The sequence below is a fragment of the Ranitomeya variabilis genome, chromosome 1 (genome assembly GCF_051348905.1).
Source record: "Ranitomeya variabilis isolate aRanVar5 chromosome 1, aRanVar5.hap1, whole genome shotgun sequence".
NCBI lineage: Eukaryota > Metazoa > Chordata > Amphibia > Anura > Dendrobatidae > Ranitomeya > Ranitomeya variabilis.
This window is the reverse complement of record NC_135232.1, coordinates 256,969,335-256,992,823: the sequence shown is the minus strand read 5'-3', so window position 1 is coordinate 256,992,823 and position 23,489 is coordinate 256,969,335. Positions and strand designations below refer to the sequence as shown.

General features: G+C 43.2%; 1 protein-coding gene across 1 annotated transcript in view; it reads left to right on the top strand.

Annotated features, from left to right (window-relative positions):
* The window catches only part of ZDHHC8 (zDHHC palmitoyltransferase 8), an 87,945-nt gene that overhangs the window by 35,903 nt on the left and 28,553 nt on the right, over positions 1-23,489 (top strand). The gene's annotated exons all lie outside the window — the stretch shown is intronic.

The window sequence follows — 23,489 nt, the reverse complement described above, 5'->3', positions numbered from 1 at the left end:
GCACTGGTATTTCTCCAGCTTCTCATATTCCTTCTTTCTGATGTTGCTGTCACTTGGCACTGCCATATCATTATCATTGCTGTCTTCTGATCCTTGTCTGCTATGACAATGTCTGGTTGGTTAGCCAACACCTGCTCATCCGTCTGGATCTTGAAGTCCCAGTGGATTTTAGCCCTTTTATTCTCCACCACTTTTTCTGGGGTCTCCCACCTGGACTTAGGGGAACTTGGCTCATATGCTGTGCAGATGTTCCTGTATACAATTCCCGCTACTTGGTTGTGGCGTTCAGTATACGCTGTTTTTGCTTGCATTTTGCATCCTGTCACTATGTGTTGGATGGTTTCTGAGGTTTCTTTGCATAGTCTGCACCTTGGGTCTTGTCTTGTGTGGTAGATTCCTGCTTCTATGGATCTGGTACTTACTACTTGCTCTTGTGCCGCTATGATTAGGGCCTCTGTGCTGTCTGAGTCCCGCTTTCTCCAGCCATTGGTAGGATTTCTCCATGTGAGCCACCTCCATTATCTGTCAGTGGTACATCCCATGCAGCGGCTTGTCTTGCCATGGCGCTTAAATGTTCCTGTTCTTCCTTCCAAATCTGTTGTTGTTCCTGCCTTAGGCTTTCTCTCAGCATCTCCTCTTTTGGTGCCATTTTTCTGATGTATTCCTGGATACTCGTTGTTTCATCCGTGATGGTGGCTTGGATGTTTATCAAGCCTCGCTCACCCTCCTTTCTGTTGGTATACAATCTTTGAGTGTTAGACTTAGGGTTGAGATCTCCATGCATTGTGAGGAGCTTTCATGTCTTCACATCTCCAGCTTCCATCTCTTCTTTGGCCAGCACACTATGCCAGCAGGTTATCTGACAACTGGCAGGGTATATGTATTGATGGCACGGATTTTATTCTTCCGATTGAGCTGGCTCTTCAAGATCTGTCTTACCCTTTCATGGTATTTGGATGCTTCTGCTTTCCTTGCCTCCTCATCATGGATACCGTATCCCTGTGGGATGCCGAGGTACTTGTAGCTTTTCTGTACATCTGCTGTGTGTCCTGCTGGTAATTCCACTCTATCAGTCTTGACTACCTTGCCTCTCTTTATTACCAACCGGCCGCACTTCTCCAGTTCGAAGGACATCCCGATGTCTTTGCTGTAGATCCTTGTCAGGTAGATCAGTGAATTGATGTCTCATTCGTTTTTTGCATACAGCTTGATGTCATCCATGTAGAGGAGGTGGCTGATGGTGCTTTCACTCTTGAACTTGTATCCATAGCCAGACTCTAATTATCTGACTGAGGTGGTTCAAGCCTATGCAGAACAGCAATGGGGACAATGCATCACCTTGGCATATGCTGCATTTGATGGTCACTTGTGCTAATTGCCTTGAGTTGACTTCCAATGTTGTTCTCCATTGCCTCATTGAGTTTCTGAGGAAGGTTCTTAATTTCCTGTTGACATTGTAGAGAGCCAAGCATTCACAGAGCCTTGTCTATGGCATTAAGTCATAGGCTTTCCTGTAGTCAATCCAGGCTGTGCTGAGATTGGTCTTTCTGGATCTTGAGTCTTGAGTAACTGATCTATCTACCCTATAGGAGCTGTTGCTTAGAGCCTCTGGTGTCGGTCCCAATGCCTTTCTGAGCTGGATTCATGTACTGGTTCATATGGTTCTGTAACTTGGTGGCTATAATGCCTGACAGGAGTTTCTTTTTATTCGATTAAACCTTACAACAGAAATAACTTGTTTACACAATTGTATTAATATAACAGTCATGTTCAAATAATCACCGCTAGTACAAACCAATTCCAAACTGGATATTATAGGAGATGGGAAGGAAGGGCAGGACCACACAAAAGGAAAGGGGCAGCCAGGATTGTACACAAAAGGTAAATTAATGGATAGTGGGAGGAATAAGCTTTAGGAGCTTTGTTTTAAACATTTTTGTATAATAATCTGACCAATCTGATTATGAGAAGACCAGAAAAACCAGGAAAAATATGAAAACCATCCTTAGGCTATGTGCACACGTTCAGGATTTTTCACCTTATTTTGCGTTTTTTCGCTATAAAAACGCTTAAAAAACGCATACATATGCATCCCATCATTTATAATGCATTCCGCAATTGTGCATATGTTGCGTTTTTTTCCATGAAAAAAATGCATCGCGGTAAAAAAAACGCAGCATGTTCATTAATTTTGCTTTTTTTTTTCGGATTTCCCACTACTATTGCATTGGGAAGCTCTGGAAAAAAATGCAAAAAATCCGCAAAAAAAAAAAAACGCTAAAAAAACGCATGCGGATTTCTTGCAGAAAATGTCCGGTTTTGTTCAGGAAATTTCTGCAAGAAATACTGAAGTGTGAACATAGCCTTAATGTGAGCTATCGCCAATCCTGAAGCCTCCCAAATCTCGCACTGGCAACTGACTCGTTCTTTTTCCTTTATCGAGTGAACCAAACAACGTTCATGTAGATCAGTGTTCCCCAACTCCGGTCCTCAAGAGCCACCAACAGGTCATGTTTTCAGGATTTCCTTAGTATTGCAAAGGTGATAATTGCATCACCTGGACAGGCAAGCATTCAGTCACCTGTGCAATGCTAAGGAAATCCTGAAAACATGACCTGTTGGCTCTTGAGGACCGGAGTTGGGGAACACTGATGTAGATAATGAGAGTTTATCCAACCAATGAGTTCCTCCTGTGTGGGGGTAGTAGCTTCCCTCCAGTGCCTTGCCAAGCTCTGACGGGCCGTTGTTAAAACATGGGTTATCACTGGAACTAAGTTTGGGGGAAGGAGGTCCAACCCAATATTTAAGACTGCCAAAGGTCCCTCTAGGGTTACATGGAAACCTATCAAGGTCCTGATTAAGTCTGCCACTTGATTCCAGGAGTTTCCATGTTGTTGTAAGGCAGGTTATTGGGCGGTATTGGATGGATTGGTTCCTTTGTGAGGATCCTTCATGATCAGCACTGTTCTTCCTTGTGTTAGCCAATCTGGGTTGTGGCCTGCTTCTAGCAGTTGGTTCATCTGCTTTGCCATGCGCTCATGTACCGCTGTTAATTTCTTTAGCCAGTAGGTGTGGATCATGTCTGGGCCAGGTGCTCTCCAGCTCTTCATGTTTTTGACCCGCTGTTGGATGTCTGCTTCTGTAATGGTGACTGGTTCTTGCGCTAGGTGGTTGCTGTGTTTCATTCTCAGATCTTGCTGCCACATTGCACTGGTGTTGTGTGTTTTTTCTTTCTCCCATATGTTCCTCCAGTATTGTTCAGTCTCTGCTATTGGTGGAGTTGCTGCCTTTGTGCTGTTACTCTGTAGTTGGGAGTACACCTTGGATGGTTCTTTCTGCAAGAGTACACTCTTGCAGCAAGTGCTGTGAGCCTTTGTTTAGCAGTCTCTAGGGCTTCAGTTGGGGTCAGGCCGTTGTACTTGTCTAAATTGGTCTTATTCTTGATCTTTACACCCTTCTGCATTTCTGTCAGTTGGCTGACTTCCCTTCGTGTCACCTTGATCTTGGTCTCCAGTCTTCTTTTCCAAGGGGGGCACGTACTTCTGTTGTTCTTACTGGCTGTATAGCCAAGCATTTCCATGATTGCTGTGGCAGTAGCATAGATCAGTTTATTAGTTTGAGTTATGGTGGTGGTAGGTGTTGATGCAAGTGATCTATTGGCATCTTCTAGCATACTGTCTGGTGGTGTTTCTTTGCTGAGCCTTGGCAGTCGATCTCTGGTATTGATGGTTTTTAGTTTATCTAAATATTAGATACTAGATGGTGGCCCGATTCTAACGCATCGGGTATTCTAGAATACGCATGTCCACGTAGTATATAGCACAGCCCACGTAGTATATTGCCCAGCCCACGTAGTATATTGCCCAGCCCACGTAGTATATTGCCCAGCCCACGTAGTATATTGCCCAGCCCACGTAGTATATTGCCCAGCCCACGTAGTATATTGCCCAGCCCACGTAGTATATTGCCCAGCCCACGTAGTATATTGCCCAGCCCACGTAGTATATTGCCCAGCCCACGTAGTATATTGCCCAGCCCACGTAGTATATTGCCCAGCCCACGTAGTATATTGCCCAGCCCACGTAGTATATTGCCCAGCCCACGTAGTATATTGCCCAGCCCACGTAGTATATTGCCCAGCCCACGTAGTATATTGCCCAGCCCACGTAGTATATTGCCCAGCCCACGTAGTATATTGCCCAGCCCACGTAGTATATTGCCCAGCCCACGTAGTAGTTTGCCCAGCCCACGTAGTAGTTTGCCCAGCCCACGTAGTAGTTTGCCCAGCCCATGTAGTAGTTTGCCCAGCCCACGTAGTAGTTTGCCCAGCCACGTAGTATATTGCCCAGCCATGTAGTATATAGCCCAGTTACGTAGTATATTGCCCAATGACGTAGTATACAGCACAGAGCCACGTAGTATATTGCACAGCGACGTAGTATACAGCACAGAGCCACGTAGTGTATTGCACAGCGACGTAGTATACAGCACAGAGCCACGTAGTATATTGCACAGCGACGTAGTATACAGCACAGAGCCTCGTAGTATATTGCCCAGCTACGTAGTATATTGCCCAGCCACGTATGTCACAGGTTAAAAACATAAAAAATAAACATATACTCACCTTCCGAGGGCCCCTTGTAGTTCTGTCGCCTGTGTGCGGTGCAGGCGGCAGCTTCCAGTCCCAGGGTGTGATGACGTCGCGGTCACATGACCGTGACGTTATGGCAGGTCCTTCTCGCGCAGGACCTGGGATGACGTCGCGGTCACATGACCGTGATGTCATGGAAGGTCCTCCTCGTCATGGAAGATCCTTGCCACCGGAACCTGCTGCTTGCGTGGAGCGGTCACCGGAGCGTCGCGAAAGGCGGCGTAGGTGAGTATATAAGGATTTTTTAAATTATTTTTAATATTAGATGTTTTTACTATTGACGCTGCATAGGCAGCGTCAATAGTAAAAACGTGGTCACACAGGGTTAATAGCGGCGGTAACGGAGTGAGTTACCCACGGCATAACGCGGTCCGTTACCGCTGGCATTAACCCTGTGTGAGCGGTGACGGCGGGGAGTATGGAGCGGGCGCCGGGCACTGACTGCAGGGCAGTAGGGAGGTATTAATTGGACTGTGGCCGTCGCTGATTGGTCGCAGCATCCATGACAGGCAGCTGTCGAGACCAATCAGCGACTTGGATTCCATGAGAGACAGAGGCCGCGACCAATGAATATCCGTGACAGAAAGAAAGACAGACAGAAGGACAGACAGAAAGATGGAAGTGACCCTTAGACAATTATATAGTAGATATGTATATATAAAATATATATATATATATATACATATATATATATATATATATATATATATATATATATATATATATATATATATATATATATATATATATATATATATATATATATACATATATATATATATATATATATATATACACACACACACACACACACACACACACACACACACACACACACACACACACACACACACCCACACCCACACCCACACCATTTTATTTGCTTAGTTAGTAAGGCAATAGGAGCCAGTTCATCAATGATTTTCATATATAGAAAAAATATGGCACAGCTTCTCCTATATATTACAATGTTAATCGCACACGGATGCGGTCAGTGATTTTCAGAGACCCATAGACTTGCATGTATCTTTTTAATCTATCATGCGAATACATTTATTTATTTATTTATTTATTTTTTGTATTTTGCATGTATTCGAGATCCTGCGAAAATTGCGTGATGGCTTTCTTTTTTTTTGGCACAGCACAAACGGTTAATAACTGTGATGGTTCATCCATTGCTATTTAACAAGCTGTGAAATATTCCAGACAGTCTAGGATTGGGTTACAATGAGATCATGGCAGCTGCAAACTTTGATTAACCCCCTCATTGCTGCTTCTAGAATTGTTTGTAGCCATTTGGTGGCTGTGGCTTTTATCATGGAAGGGAAATGGCGATGTCAGATGAAGACATATTCCTGTAAAAAAGTCTCGATTTAGAGGATTTGTAAAAAGTATCCCAGTGTTGGAGAGCACTATTACATTACCCCATATCCATTCGGGTCCTTATTCAGTACGTGAGTATTTGCAGTATACAGGAGCACCGGAGACAGAACCCATACACCCTGGCTCATCATCATCATCATCATCCATCATTCATCATCATGCTTTGCTTATATGGCACATCATATTCCGCAGCACTCTACTGTCCCCAATGAGGCTCACAGTCTATATTCTCCATCAGTATGTCTTTGGAGTGTCGGAGGAAACCCAAATGCAGACAGTGAGAATGACTGTTCACACTAAGTACAGGCGCTCGGTGCAACATGGTGGGCCAGTCATTTATATACACCGTCCCACCTCCATCCATCTCCTCCCTTGTCTGGCCCTTTGTAGCCAGAGCTGTCAATCAAAGAAGATAAATAAATAAATGATTGGCCCACCGTGATGCACCGAGCGCCTGTACTTGGTGTGAACAGTCATCCCGTGCTGGCAGAGTCCCTTTAACCGTACTGTAAAGTATAGTAATTTATCTGTTTATCCATATATGAAAAACACTGATGAAACACAGATGCAAATGGTACCATTTTATTTTTCTTGTGTACAAGAAATACTGATGTCTGAATGCAGCCTTAGGCAGGAATCAGATGTTTGAGGACCAGAGTATGTAGCCTGATCTTTGGGCCGGGACCAGGTCTTCTGACCCGCACTCCACATTCTCAGCAGTCTCATATATGCCTATAAGGTGGTGGCATTGGGGCCCTGGGGTGGTCGTGGCATAATAGCCCTAGGAATTATTGCTTCTACACGGAAATATACTGTTTGTGTGTGAGTTTAACCATAGAGGCTACGCTCCCATTACAGCTTGTGAATCAAGTCTCGGGTCTTCATAAACTTTTAGTAATTCTGCGTGATTCACTATTTAAAATACATAATGGCAGCTGATGAAGAGCGATTGCCTTGTCATCGTAATCATTTGGTGGCAGCTACAGAGTTATTTGTACTCATTTGTTCATACTTCTACTATGAAATCACTTCTGCTCCAAAACAAAATGTGCTCCTGAGTGTCCCTTATGTGAAGAGAATGCAACCTGAGGCTTGGGCGCCACGTATGGCTCTGGATTCTGTGATTTGTGGCGGCTGACTGGCAGCTTAGTGCATTAGCAACAGGTGTAGCAAACTGCTATGAAGAGCAGGTCTCCAGATGTGACGTCTGAGTAGCCTCATACAGACCCGCTGTTCTGGATTCGTATGTATTGACCATGTGGGTGGAGAGATAAATATGGTAAGCTGGTAATAGGAAGGTGCATCCAGTTACTGTAGACGAGTGCTTGACGCTGGATGCGATAGTGTAGTCTGAATGCTTGATGCCAGAATACCAAATGGCGGGGAGGTGGGAACATCGAAATGGAAATGTACTGCCTCTGTATGATTCATGTGGGAATGCTTTGGCTATGATTATACCAGTAATGGGGCCACTGGGTGTCACAAATTTGGTGGAGGTGAACTGGATGCAATAGTGTGGGGGGAGGGGTTGATGCAAGAATAATAAATAGGGGCAAGGTGGGAACACCACCGTGTTTCCCCAAAAGTAAGACCTACCCGAAAATAATCCCTTGCATGATTTTACTGATCTGTACCTATATGCAGTTTGTGTGTGTCTAATCATGTTTTCATCACTCACACACTAATAATAATAATAATTTTATTTATATAGCGCCAACATATTCCACAGCGCTTTACACATTTTAGAGGGGACTTGTACAGACAATAGACATTACAGCATAACAGAAATCACAGTTCAAAATAGATACTAAGAGGAATGAGGGCCCTGCTCGCAAGCTTACAATCTATAGGAAAAAGGGAGACACTGCACGTATACATGTATATATACACACACATATATGCACAGCTCTGGCAAAAATTAAGAGACCACTGCAAAATGTTCAGTTTGTCTGATTTTTCTCTTTATAGGTATATTTTTGAGTAAAAGATAAATTGTTCTTTTATTCTATAAACTTCGACAACATGTCTCCGAATTTCCAAGCAATAAATTTTGTATTTATTTATTTTCTGAAAATGAGAAATGGTCAAAATACCAAAAAAATGCATTGCTTGCAGATCTTACATAATGCAAAAAAAAAAGTTCATAATCATTTAGAAACAACGATACCAATGTTTTAACTCAGGAAGAGTGCAGAAATCAATATTTTGTGGAATAACCATGATTTTTAATCACAGCTTTCATGTGTCTTGGCATGCTCTCCACCAGTCTTTCACACTGCTTTGGGTGACCTTATGCCACTCCTGGTACAAAAATTTAGGCAGTTCTTCTTTGTTTGATGGCTTGTGACTATCCATCTTCTCTTGATTACATTCCAGAGGTTTTCAATGGGGTTCAGGTCTGGAGATTGGGCTGGCCATGACAGGGATTTGATGTTGTGGTCCTTCATCCACACCTTGATTGACCTAGCTGTGTGGCATGGCGCATTGTCCTGCTGGAAAAACCAGTCCTCAGAGTTGGGGAACATTGCCTGAGCAGAAGGAATCAACAGTTTTTCCAGGATAACCTTGTATGTGGCTTGATTCATACGTCCTTCGCAAAGAACAACCTGCCCAATTCCAGCTTTGCTGAAGCATCCCCAGATCATCACCGATCCTCCACCCAATTTCACAGTGGGTGCAAGACACTGTGGCTTGTACGCCTCTCCAGGTCTCCGTCTAACCATTAGATGACCAGGTGTTGATCTGGGAATGCTTCAGCAAGGGTATTTTTCATATACGTGTGTGTACATACAGTGTGTGTGTGTATATATACATGTATATGTGCAGTGTGTGTGTGTGAGTCATGAAAACATGATTATATTTGAATAAATGTTTTTTTTTTTGTTTAAGAATAAATGTGGATTGTTGTTCATGAAAAAATATAAGGCCTTGTCTTATTGTTGGGGAAAGACTGTAGATATAAGAATATAGTTTTGTTGTGATTCTAGTGGGAGTATGGGGTCTAGGTGCCACTTCTGTGGAGGTGAGCTGAATGCAATAGTGTAGTGGGGATGCTTGTTGTGAGAATACTGAATGGGGGTAAGGTGGGTGGAAGTATATGGTCTCTCTATGATTTTTGTGGGAAAGTTTTGGCTGTCATTATACCAGCGCCAGTACTGTGGTGAGGGAAGAGCTATTTTTCATCATTTGATGGGGCTCTGGATGTGGCTTGCAACCATCTCTCAGTGCTGAATGTGGCTCTCTAGGTAAGAGAGGTTGGGGACCACAGCCTGGAATATAGTGTTTGCTCCAGAATGGCTGGTTTTGTTGCAAATGTGGACAATATGTTAGTTTGGACAGTGATGAAGCTTTTGTATCTTCTATTTTGGGGACATTCAAACACAGAATTATTATGACATGAAATATTCTTGAGGATGAAGCCATCCTCTTATTTGGGAGGTTTCCCTGAAGTGAGGTAGAGCTGTTCTTCTGATATCCCACATACAAGCTTGGGCTTCTTTCACACTTCCGTCGGCAGGCGGCCGTCATAATGCGTCGACGCGACGTATTGATGGATGCATCAAAAATAGTGAAAAACGGATGCAACGCATCCATTTGTTCGATGGATCCGCTAGACGGTTCCGTCGAAAAACTGGATCCGTTGCATCCGTCTTGTCCGTTTTCCCATCCGTTTCATCCGTATTTTTTGGCGTATCCATTTTCCATGTGATTGGCTACTGGAAAATAATGGAAACTTATGGCTGGCTGGCAGGCCTCTGGCTGGCTGCTAGTCCTGTGACTGGTAGTCCTCTCGCTGGCTGGCAGGAGTCTTGATGGCTGGCAGGAGTCTTGCTGGCACATTGAGGAATGAAGCCACAGGCCAGGTTTATATAGATTTGGGGCTGTCTGGCCAATTGGCTACTAAATACTGTTTTGGAGCATGCTCAGTGTAAAAAGACGTATTCCAGCACTGGATTGCGTCATACAACGTGCCACGACGGATCCTGCGTCCATAGGCTTCCATTGTAGCCAACGACGTATGCCGCAGGATCCGTCGTGGCACAGTTTTCCAACACAGTAAAAAAACGTTTCATTGTAAGTTTTTTTCCACGTGTCGCCAAATTCCGCAGGATCCAGTGCACGACTGATGAAATGTGTGACCATACGTCGCGATACGTCGCTAAAACAAATCTATGAGAAAAACGCATCCTGCGGGCAAATTTGCAGGATGCGTTTTTTCCACAAAATGACGCATTATGACGGGAGATGAATAACGGAAGTGTGAAAGAGGCCTTAGGGCTAGATACTGTTTTTCTTCATTTTAAGCCCCTATTATATCTGATTATAAGGTCCTATCTAGTCCATGTGACCGATAGAGATGTCACCATTGAATTATGAAGACATTTTGCTGATCTTTTGAACTAGATTTACACACAACTCTGTGAAGATGCCCCTTCGTCCCCTTCCTCCACTAGGATATTCTGTGCTCCAAGGAGGCTAACAACATTGGCATTCTGTGTGCCGGCGGCACGTCCATGGTGTCATGTATGCAGAATCTGACATGGCCCTGAGTCACCTCCCGTCCCATATGAGGCACATACTAAAAAACAATGTTCTTGTTTCTCTGCATATTTTCTGTCATATTCATTGGGTATTCAGACCGGAAAACGATTTCCATTATCTATAGAGGCGGTAATTCAATTAATTGTATTGTCCTGAGAAGAAGGGCAAAGGAGAAGTTTAGGGTGAACATGATGGTGTGAAACTCTATTACTACAAAGAGGGAATATTTTAGACTGACATTAAGGAAATGTTACATAGGATATATCTGCTGTGGAAATTCCACTCCAACAATTTCCACATTAAATTGTGAAGGTCATTACCATTCTGTCTTCACAGTTTCTGATATCGAGAAAAAGAAAGTGGGTCATGGACATAAGCTATTGTGCCGCCATTACGGGGATATCCGCACAGTGTACAAGGAATACAAAGCTTTTATTGCTGGAGAGATGAACATTAGCAAACAACACTCGATGACTTTTTTTTGGTGATTTTTTTTTTTTTTTCATCTAAAATACTGTGTCTAGTGGTCAACCCGATTGTGGGCTTTTATTTTTACTTATTTTTTTAAAACCCTACTGATACGCAAATAAAATGTTGGGGTTCGTAAAAAGGCGAGAAATTCTGTGATGCCAGTGTATTACGTCTCCATAAAGCCCATGTAGGGCCATGTCTAGAATATGGGATCCAGTTTTTGGCTCCACATTGTAAAGCTAGAGTCACTTCAAAGGCGGGCAACTGAGTTATTACAAGGCATGAGACGTCTCTCTTAGGACTTGTGCACACAACCGATTTACTCGTCCGAGAGCTTTCCCTGGTCTTCATGGATGGCACTCATACCTATGATGTTCTCTGGGGCTGTGGACATGTCTGATATTTTTCCTCAAAGTGGCCCCCAGAAAAAAGCGGAGACAAGTCCGATTTTGATTCAGTGGGTTGGATTAAAATCAGCAATGCAAGTCTATGGGTCCGTGAAAAATAAAAAATCAGACCGCACTCAGATGACTTCTGAGTTTGGTCTGATTTTCATGGACTGACAGGACAACGTGGAGAAACTAATTCTTTTTGTTTTTTTCTATCCACTTCCAAAACTTATGCCACTCTGATCAGAATAGTCAGTCTGTTTTTCTCATATGTGGAGAAATTTGACGTGTCAACCTAATAAGAGGTTAGAACTTATTATTATTATTATTATTATTATTATGGTCAATTGTTCAGCTAAGAAAAAAATGTGCTCCAGAGGCGATCTCATTTACTTGTGTGGTCCATACAAAGAACTGCCACATGATTTATTGCTTCCAATGACCTTATATTGAATCAGGGAACATTTAGGCTATGTGCACACGTTGCAGATTTGACGCTGCGGATTCGCAGTAGTTTTCCATCCGGATTACATTACCATGTAAACCTATGGAAAACAAAATCCGCAGTGCACATGCTGCGGAAAATACCGCGCGGAAATGCTGCGTTATATTTTCCGCAGCATGCCAATTCTTTGTGCGGATTCCGCAGCGTTTTACACCTGCTCCTCAATAGGAATCCGCAGGTGTAAAAATGCAGGTGAAATCCGCACAAAAAACGCTGTAAGTCCACTGGTAATCCGCAGGTAAAACGCAGTGCGTTATACCTGCGGATTTTTTAAAACCTGAGCGGAAAAATCCGCACAGAAATCCGCAACGTGGGCACATGGCCTTAGTTCACGTGGAGGGAAGGTGATTTAGACATCTGTGTAGGAAATGGTTCTTTTTACAGTAACAGAAGTCAGGCTGCGGAATATGCCATCACAAGAGGAACTTATGGTAACTACTGTGTTGTCATTGAAAGGAGCTTTTAGATGCTTTTCTCCAAACTGTTGGTCTCAAGAGCTATAAATAATGTAGCAATAAATAATGTATAATTAATAAGGAAAGGAAGGTAGAGTTTGATGGACCTGTCTTGTTTTAGTTGACTTTTTAATATGACTCACAATGGTTGGAAAAATGCCCGGACATAACTATAAATGAATAATAAACGTCATGAAATGTTTCGAAATTTTCAAAAATCATTGACATTTTAACATGGTGAAAACATACCCTGTCTAAAGCTATGTTCATACAGAGGGTTTGGGGTTTTTTCCTTTTTTTTTTTTTGTTGTTGGAGCAAATTCTATCAAAATTACTCCTCAAAATTGCTTGGAGAATTCTACCTCTCTTTTTTTTTTTTATCAAATTCACTTTGCTGATCATATGACGCCTTTTTTTTTTTTTTTTTTCCTGAAGACCATTTGAAACACTCCTGGTGGAAAAAATAAAAGTGCATGTTACTACTTTGAAGCTGATCCTGAAAGAAACCTATCCAACCTAGGCAATGTCAAATCAAAAGGCTGTAAAAACCTGTTCCCAAACTCATCAAAACTGCTTCACGAAAAGAAAAATTTCCCCAAAATGGAGCATTTTTGCAAACAGTTTTCACTTCAAAAACACTGAGTGTGAACATAGCCGAATAATATCGTTGCATTGTTTAAAGGCTACTATCACACATCAGTTATTTATTTATGTACATGAAAAAATGCTGTGTTTTTCCCAGTGTTTAGTATTAGATTTTCATTAGTGTTCGGTCTAAAGGTTTACACAGACTGTCCGGCGGTGCTGTACAACCGCCAATCGGTGAACTTTTACCAGTCGGTGGTCATTTGCCTGTTTACACAGGCCGACCAAAGCAAACATTGCACACTGATCAGTATATGCGAGCTCACTGTGTGTGCATAGGCAGCTATATTTCTCAGCAGCTTGAGTCTTGTGTACTTACGATCACGTGCCGCCGAGACCGATTATCTTTTGTGCTGCACAAAAGATCATTCCATCCAATGAATGAGTGTTTTGCTTGTTCACCATGTGATCGGCAGCCTGTTTACACTCCAAAGATAATCGCAAAATAAGCCTTTAGCAACATTTTGCAATGTAAATGCTGCTTACGTGTCAGTTTTTTTAGCATTTCATTGTTTTTTTTAATCTAGTTTGTAAAAAAAAAAAAAAAAGTCTCCAAGCCATTTCTATAAAACGGCTAAAAACAGACAACACTAGGATTTCATCAATTACTGTCAAATTTTGACTTGCATGGATGATTTTGATATATGACTTGATCAAATTTGGACCTTTCACTGTTTTTTCTTTTTGTTTGCAGATTGAAAAATGAACTTGAGAACAACCCAAAATACTATAATATGGGGATTTGTAATGTAGGTTAGGTTTGCATGGATCAGTCACTTGACTGAAAACGCTAGCACCTTAGGCACCAGTTATTTATTGTTTTGTTTTTTTTTACTGGATTTTTTTAGTCTCCCTATGAACAAAGGCTTAACAATAATGGCATTATGTCCTGTTGTAATTTTTTGTTTTTAAGCTTGGCTTACCTACTGACTACATGGATGACCTGTGGGCTGGTGCTTGATCGAAGTGTCTGTTTCACATTGTTGGGGTCTGGTTTACATTGATGGGGTCCGGTTTACATTGATGGGGTCCTGTTTACATTGATGGGGTCCGGTTTACGTTGATGGGGTCAGGTTCACGTTGATGGGGTCCGGTTTACGTTGATGGGGTCCGGTTCACATTGATGGGGTCCGGTTCACATTGATGGGGTCCAGTTCACGTTGATGGGGTCCGGTTCACGTTGATGGGGTCCGGTTCACGTTGATGGGGTTCGGTTTACGTTGATGGGGTTCGGTTTACATTGATGGGGTTCGGTTTACGTTGATGGGGTCCGGTTTACGTTGATGGGGTCCGGTTTACGTTGATGGGGTCCTGTTTACATTGATGGGGTCCGGTTTACATTGATGGGGTCCGGTTTACGTTGATGGGGTCCGGTTTACGTTGATGGGGTCCGGTTTACATTGATGGGGTCCGGTTTGCATTGATGGGGTCTGGTTTGCATTGATGGGGTCCGGTTTGCATTGATGGGGTCCGGTTCCCATTGATGGGCTTCGGTTTACGTTGATGGGGTTTGGTTTACATTGATGGGGTTTGGTTTACATTGATGGGGTTCGGTTTACATTGTTGGGGTCCGGTTTACATTGATGGGGTCCTGTTTACATTGTTGGGGTCCGGTTTATATTGTTGGGGTCTGGTTCACATTGATGGGGTCCGGTTTGCATTGATGGGGTCCGGTTTGCATTGATGGGGTCCGGTTTAAGTGAATAAACTTTTGCTATGACAATAAGTTTAGTATTGCTCTGATCACCACTGGCATCATGGCTTTTGTCCTAATCGGAGCTATTATAGCTTATTTATAATGAAACCACCAATAAGTTTCCATCTGGGTTTTGATATTTTGGAGAACAGGAATTGCTCAGAAAACCAAACTATTCTTGCTGTCAGAAAGCAACAGGATCCTGATACAACACGAAAATGCCATTGTGAAGCTGCCAGTCCTTGTTAGAAAGGCCAAAGTGTGGGTATTTTTCGTTTGTACATCTCTCGCTGTTGGCTGCTATGATTGTCATGTCACTAATTATAATCTCTAAACTGATTAACCCATAGACTGATCCCTTGGAGCAGTACTGTATGCAGCAAAGCATTGCAAGTCAGTTGTGTCCATGCGGAGACAGTGCATGAGAGGTTAATGAAAGTGAACGCCTGGGCCCCCTTCCTTCTGTAGGGTGACCCTTCAGTATTAATCTGTTCGGCCTCTTAATGCAGGGAGACAGTGTGTAGGATCTGCCTGCCCATGTATTGTCTGCTGTGTGTGGGTTGCTGGCCTTTCATAGTCAGCCTGTGCTATTCTGTGCACCAAGTCCTTAACTCTTTCAGTGCTTACCGCTGCAGACGTTCTACCAAATGGGATTTAACAATGCTTTTTTTTTCTGGCAAACTTATTCGGTTTTGCTATCCGTGTGTGTTATCTCCATGTCTGCCATGTCCAATGTTATTGATGGTGATACTAAATGAGATTACAAGTACTGTACACTGCATATTCTCCAAGACCAAGCTAACACGGAGTGTTGGAATCTCAGGCCGAATACCTGGCAGCTCTGAGGGGCTATTTGGGTACCTGATGATGTCTTGGCATGGATATAAAAAGGGTCTTTCCTGTCTTGTCTAAATAAAGCCTAAAAGGAAGCCGTCATCCGCAGATTGTATTACCCCCAAGTTCCTGCAGGCAATTGAGTGATGATAATATTGTTTCTAGCTAAGTCGTATTATTAGTTGTGGCATTATTAGAAAATAAAAATCTGCCTCTTTGTGTGAAAAACAGTCATTGGCATCCTGGCCATTCTCTTTTCATTGATTAGTCCACAGTATGGCGACGTCACTCTGACGTTTCTGTATTCTCCTGCATACTCTATTGGGGTCCGGGCTCAGAATGCCCCCGTCATGCATTGTGACTTGAGGTGTATACTCCTCAGCCTCGCCACTCTTACTGCCCCTGATCCAGATCTGTCCCGCGTGCCACTCCTGGTCGTGACATGTCCCGTCCGCTTGGTGAGGCTGGGCGGTATTCTCCTCGACGCGCTGTGCGTTCTCAGCCTGAAATGGGCAGGATTTCAAAAATACCTGGTCTGACGTAGCTATACCATGGAACAATCGATCAAAAGAGAATGGACACATCTACCAGGAAGCCTCAGTGACCGAATGGTTTTTCTCACAAGTATCCATATTTTTATGTTCTAACTATGCCACAACAACTAATCATACAGCTTAGCTAGAAAGAACCTTAATATTGTCATTCAGTGGCTTGTAGGAGCATGGGGTCATAATAATGTCTTTTCCTGATGTCAGGTTCCCTTTAAGTAGTCATTCTTGTAGAAAACTGATGAACTTAAAGTGTACCTATCACCAGTCTGGTTTTTGTTTAATAAGGGTAGGCCGCCTCAGACTGATGATTTTTTTTCTAAATATTAGTTAATACCAAAAGTGCTCAGAAAAATCTTAAAGTCCCCCCAAAGAGGGGACTTTATAGCAAAAGTCAGACTAAACTTCCAGATGGTGCAATCCTGGCTTACAGCATCAGATTTCGCAACCCTCCATGGCCACTATCACAGCGAGGGAGTGTTCTCTTATTCCAGAGTGTACTGGTTGGTACTAATCAGTTGGGACTTTTTAAAAAATTTTAATTGCTTTTTATTACGGTACTTGGAATTGGGATATTAAATAAATAATACCTTTTTAATTGGTAATCTTTTTGCTGTTGACGTACTTCTTTTTCTTTAATTTTTGCATGTTTTCTTCTATTATGCACTTTGTCAATCCCATTTTTTTAAATTTAATACCATTCTTCTGGTGGCGCCAGCCCTATAGTGTTTTGCACCCTATCACAGTGAAAGCACAAGAACTGGCATGTTAGGCAGGGGTATCACTTGCGAGTGTGATATGAGAAACTCACGCATCAATACCCGGCACTGCCACCGGCACTCGCATCGGAGCGTTCAGCTGCATGTATTTCTATGCAGCCGCACACTCTGGTCCCGAGTGCTGGCGGCAGTGCCGGGTATTGATGCGAGAGACTCTTCTGTATAATGATCCTGGTTCCAGGTCCATTTAAAAAATGTGTATGTTTCCTGAGCTGGTTAGAATAAAGTATGCACGTGCTGACTATACTGACTATTTGAGTAGGAAAAGAAGCATTCAAGGCAAGTGATGGAATACATCTTCCCATGTAGCTGTTCTGGGGGTCTTTCTTCTGCATGAGCATTTGAATACCTTCATTACACATGATTGATGTATTTACATAGAGGGCAGATGTTTGTTTTTCTCCACTATTCTGTATCACTTTCCAGCACTGATGTCATGGCATTAGTATGTTGATATTTTGAGTAGCAGCGTTTCCTCCTTAGAGTATTGCATTTATTTCCAGTGCAGTCACTGTTGGAAATGTACTGTACCGCATTGGTGTAGTATATGTTTGGATGAGATGATGCCTCCCGATACTAATATTTATTTAATGATAACTGAAGAATATTCCCTGCTTCTTTAAATACCGGTATACATTTTGTTCCAGAACCACATACACTAAATGCAAGTAGTGCCCTGCGAGTACACATGCACTAAAAGCAAGTAGTGCCCTGCGAGTACACATGCACTAATAGCAAGTAGTGCCCTGCAAGTACACATGCACTAAAGGCAAGTAGTGCCCTGGGAGTACACGTGCACTAAAAGCAAGTAGTGCCCTGCGAGTACACATACACTAAATGCAAGTAGTGCCCTGCGAGTACACATGCACTAAAAGCAAGTAGTGCCCTGCGAGTACACATACACTAAAAGCAAGTAGCGCCCTGCAAGTACACGTGCACTAAAGGCAAGTAGCGCCCTGCAAGTACACATGCACTAAAGGCAAGTAGTGCCCTGCGAGTACACATACACTAAATGCAAGTAGCGCTCTGCGAGTACACATGCACTAAAAGCAAGTAGTGCCCTGCGAGTACACATGCACTAAAGGCAAGTAGTGCCCTGCAAGTACACATACACTAAAAGCAAGTAGTGCCCTGCGAGTACACATGCACTAAAAGCAAGTAGTGCCCTGCGAGTACACATGCACTAAATGCAAGTAGCGCCCTGCGAGTACACATGCACTAAATGCAAGTAGCGCCCTGCGAGTACACATACACTAAATGCAAATAGTGCCCTGCGAGTACACATGCACTAAAAGCAAGTAGTGCCCTGCGAGCACACATGCACTAAATGCAAGTAGTGCCCTGCGAGTACACATGCACTAAATGCAAGTAGCGCCCTGCGAGTACACGTGCACTAAATGCAAGTAGTGCCCTGCGAGTACACATACACTAAATGCAAGTAGCGCCCTGCGAGTACACGTGCACTAAATGCAAATAGTGCCCTGCGAGTACACATGCACTAAATGCAAGTAGCGCCCTGCGAGTACACGTGCACTAAATGCAAGTAGCGCCCTGCGAGTACACGTGCACTAAATGCAAGTAGCGCCCTGCGAGTACACGTGCACTAAATGCAAGTAGCGCCCTGCGAGTACACGTGCACTAAATGCAAGTAGCGCCCTGCGAGTACACGTGCACTAAATGCAAGTAGCGCCCTGCGAGTACACGTGCACTAAATGCAAGTAGCGCCCTGCGAGTACACGTGCACTAAATGCAAGTAGCGCCCTGCGAGTACACATGCACTAAAGGCAAGTAGTGCCCTGCGAGTACACATACACTAAATGCAAGTAGCGCTCTGCGAGTACACATGCACTAAATGCAAGTAGTGCCCTGCGAGTACACATACACTAAATGCAAGTAGCGCCCTGCGAGTACACGTGCGCTAAATGCAAATAGTGCCCTGCGAGTACACATGCACTAAATGCAAGTAGCGCCCTGCGAGTACACGTGCGCTAAATGCAAGTAGCGCCCTGCGAGTACACATGCACTAAATGCAAGTAGTGCCCTGCGAGTACACGTGCACTAAAAGCAAGTAGTGCCCTGCGAGTACACGTGCACTAAATGCAAGTAGCGCCCTGCGAGTACACATGCACTAAATGCAAGTAGCGCCCTGCGAGTACACGTGCACTAAATGCAAGTAGCGCCCTGCGAGTACACGTGCACTAAATGCAAGTAGTGCCCTGCGAGTACACATACACTAAATGCAAGTAGCGCCCTGCGAGTACACGTGCACTAAATGCAAATAGTGCCCTGGGAGTACACATGCACTAAATGCAAGTAGCGCCCTGCGAGTACACGTGCACTAAATGCAAGTAGCGCCCTGCGAGTACACATGCACTAAATGCAAGTAGCGCCCTGCGAGTACACGTGCACTAAATGCAAGTAGCGCCCTGCGAGTACACGTGCACTAAATGCAAGTAGCGCCCTGCGAGTACACGTGCACTAAATGCAAGTAGCGCCCTGCGAGTACACGTGCACTAAATGCAAGTAGCGCCCTGCGAGTACACGTGCACTAAATGCAAGTAGCGCCCTGCGAGTACACGTGCACTAAATGCAAGTAGCGCCCTGCGAGTACACGTGCACTAAATGCAAGTAGCGCCCTGCGAGTACACATGCACTAAATGCAAGTAGCGCCCTGCGAGTACTCATGCACTAAATGCAAGTAGCAAATGAATGAAAATGAATTATTATATAACAAAAGTTTTTATGTTCAATCATCATCATCAAACGTTTCTTGACTTTCTTTTTTCTGCTGTATCACTTTATAAAAAAAAATCCAAAAATTGCATTATTTTTTAGCATGGATGGTTAGCCGAATAGGGTGACGTTTCCTGTTTTGTGGAGACCACTTTTCACCAATCATGTCATTATCATAACAAGCAGGATTACAATAAAAGGTATCCCCTATATATAGATAATATGAGATCATAGCATTCACAATCGGTGATGGTCACAGCTCACCTTCTCCCCCTCCCTGCAGAGTATCTGAGTGTAAGCTGGAATGTTTCAGTTTTCTGACGGCAATCGGAGCTCTTGACATTCAGTAATATATTTCAGAGTAGCATACAGTTATTATGCAATGACCCAGCTTTATTTGCACATTAAAGCCCCTGTATGATGTATGGAACCACTTTAAATGCAGCTTTAGTATGGAGGGTCTCTATAAGCCCTAGATGAGCTGAAATGCATGTTATTAAATTGTCACTGTGCGCTATGTAAAGGGCACATGCTGTGATCTCACTGTTCTGCATATTAGTAAATGTCGGAGTTCTCAGTTTAACAGAATGGAACGTATTGTTCAGTCTACGGGAAAGGACGTGTAGGCAAAATGTTCTGCAGGCCGTGGCTCCTGCATGTGTGCGGAGCATTAGTGCGGGGTCACGGTTCTTGTGCCTGAGGTTTTGATTAAGCATTAAAATGCAGGAGGAGGCAATCATTAAATGTGGGGGCTGACAGTGATAGTAGGTACACGTATCACTGATTGATGGAAGAAGGCTATGGAGTAATCTGGAATAGATTCTCAAGGATCATTAAACTAATGATGGCAGCGTACAGAGCCGATAACATGGGCTCTCATCCATCACTATCAGGGTGTGTGTGTGTGTGTGTGTGTGTGTGTGTGTGTGTGTGTGTGTGTATATATATATATATATATATATATATATATATATATATATATATATATATATATATATATATATATATATATATATATATATATATATATATATATATATATATTTCTTGTACTGAGGGCCTTTATATCCCAGTCTCTATTGTTGAGTGATGTTGCTTTCATCTGACTCTTCCAGCTCGTGGGCAGGTCGGAGATCCAGGAAAGGCTCTGAACTACATTTCCCACAAATCCTTCACACCAACTCTCCTCTCATTGTTGTTATTACTACATTCAGTGGACCATAGCCTTTCCTACAATTGGGAATGCAATGCTACCACCAGCCCATGTCTGTGATGACACATGTATTGGGAAATGGATAGATTGGACGTTTTTGGCATCATTGTGACTATATTCTGAAACCAGACGCTTAATGTATGTGTACGCCTTAGGGGGCAGGGTCGGCGTCACCACCCTGGCAGGTGTCGGGGCTCTGGAGAAATGGGGGTCCCACTCACTGTGTGGCACGCCATCACGCTATGGGGCCAGTGAGACTTTTAATTGTTTCAAATACTCGCCTCTCCCCGTTCCCCGCTGCTCCGGTCTCCTCAGTGTCTTCTGGCTCTGTGACGTCGCAGCGCAGAGAGCGGGATGACATCACGACAGCGCGCCTTCTGTGCTGAGCACTGCAGAGAGGCAGAAGATGCTGAGGAGACTGGAACATCGGGGAGAAGTATTTTATTCTTTATTTTTTATATATGGAGCATTATATGGGGCCCATTATACTGTGTGTAGCACTAGAAGGGGCCCATTATACTGTGTGTAGCACTATATGGGGCCCATTATACTGTGTGTAGCACTATAAGGGGCCCATAATACTGTGTAGAGCAATCAGGGCTGTGGAATCTGAGTCGGAGCCCATTTTGGTGGAGTTGGAGTCGGTGTCACGGAAATTGAGGAGTTGGAGTCGGAGGTTTGGCTTACCGACTCCTCAGCCCTGGGAGCAATATATGGTGCCCATAATAACTGTATTTATGACTATGTGGTGCCTATAATACTGTATGGAGGATAATACTGTCCGGTCTAAAATGAAAAGTCTGAAGTCAGTCTGTGTGACTGCAGAATTTTGAATCCCCCCATTGCTCGCACTGTGCGCTGCGTGGATTCCCCTGACTCTGTGCTATTGTAGAATGTACAATAGATATCACTCATGTAATGTAAGAAGTAAGTGAAATCTTTGGCATTGTACTCTACCTATATTTCTCTGCCGTATCTATGCATCATAAATCATGGTATGAATTAAAGGGACTCACGGAAAACCTGGATCCGGCCCTTTTTTGGGGGCATTTTTTTTTTTTAATTTAAATGCATATGTATGGGAGGAAAAACATATTTTTTTGATCATTTGACTCCAGAATGAGTTCACTAAGAATCTATCAAGAAAGTAATTCTGCCAAAATTTGTAAGTCTTCTGTTTGTCTTTTACTGAACTCTCTTCGCTGATTTATCATCTCATGAACGTTTTGCTTGTCTTTGATGAATTTTGTGGCATACATCAGCTCAGAGGAGCTCCTTAAAAGACAGATCATAGTTTGTGAGCAACTTCTGTGGGATTTTCTGATGGTTTATTAAGCAACCCCCCTCTTCCCTACACTTGGGACAACTGTCAGCTCATTGTATGACCGGCCCCTATAGCCTGACTCTCCCATACAGAGGAGAGCTCTCTCTGCCAGAACTCCATCTCTTTAGAAAACAAAAATCCAAACTCGGGCATGCTGGATCTTTGTCTGTCAGGGACCCTATACGTATTTGGTTAATCTTTCTGCAGTCAGCAATGTGCAGGCAAACAAATAGCATTAAAAGCCAAACGGTGCAAATTTTTAAATGAAAAACACTTGCAGAGCTATATGAAAATCACTACAACAAAATACATACATTTAACTTTTTCTTTTAATGGGAATATATTGAAATATTATTCTGCAGTGCCCCAGGTAGAAGTTTATCCCTTAACATCAATATAAGTTGACCAAACCCCCTGTCAGGACCAGAGAGCGAACTAATAGGAGGCCTGGTAGCTGTCCCCAGTGGCAGATGTTGGGAGGACATGGCGGTAATGTGGGCATACAATGTGTTGCATTTCGACATGCCGCCATAGGCTGCTGCCAGAAGGCCTGGAGTGTTTTTTCCTCCTCCTATTGAAATAAACATGCCGTGTTGGCCATACACTGCTATGTGCTTTTGTAGCATGATTTACAAGCTGCTGCTTCTCTTCAGTTTTGTTGTTCCTGTAATGGACACCTGTCCTCCAGAGTCTCTCCCCCGGCTGGCGCTGTGCTTTGTGTATGCATATGGCAATTCTTACCTTCCCATGCGGCTGTCAGTATTCATATGTTAGATTCAATCTGAGAACAGGCGGAGAGGTCGCCTCGCTGTGGCCTTGAGGGATCGGGAGGCATTTGTACTGATATGAGAAGGTTACAATTGTCACAACCACTTAGTTCAACTTCTAGCCTCCTGGGCCAGCTCTTAATTGTCTTTGTACTGTAAACATACCCAAGCTCTGCTCTCCGATACAGCAATACCAGGTCCTTACATCTATCGGTTCCAAATTAAAACAAAAACTAAATACCGTAACCCCCATACATAAGTTTCTGGGACCCCACGAGCAATATAAAATAGCTGTGCTGAAAATACAGGTCTCTGCTTGGGCTGCGATATGTACCGCAATAAATCAACAGCTGTATGCTTCCGCTTATTATTTCTTCTTCTCATTGTTTATTGCTTATTACTGTTAATTTTAATATGATTGTTTTTTTTATTTATTACTATTTGTTTACTTTTATTGTTTTTATTAATTGTGTTGTTTTTATATTGAGGTTGCAATATAACACACTGTTTATGTATTATTGAAACCTGCTATATTGCAGCCTTCGGTGGGGAAC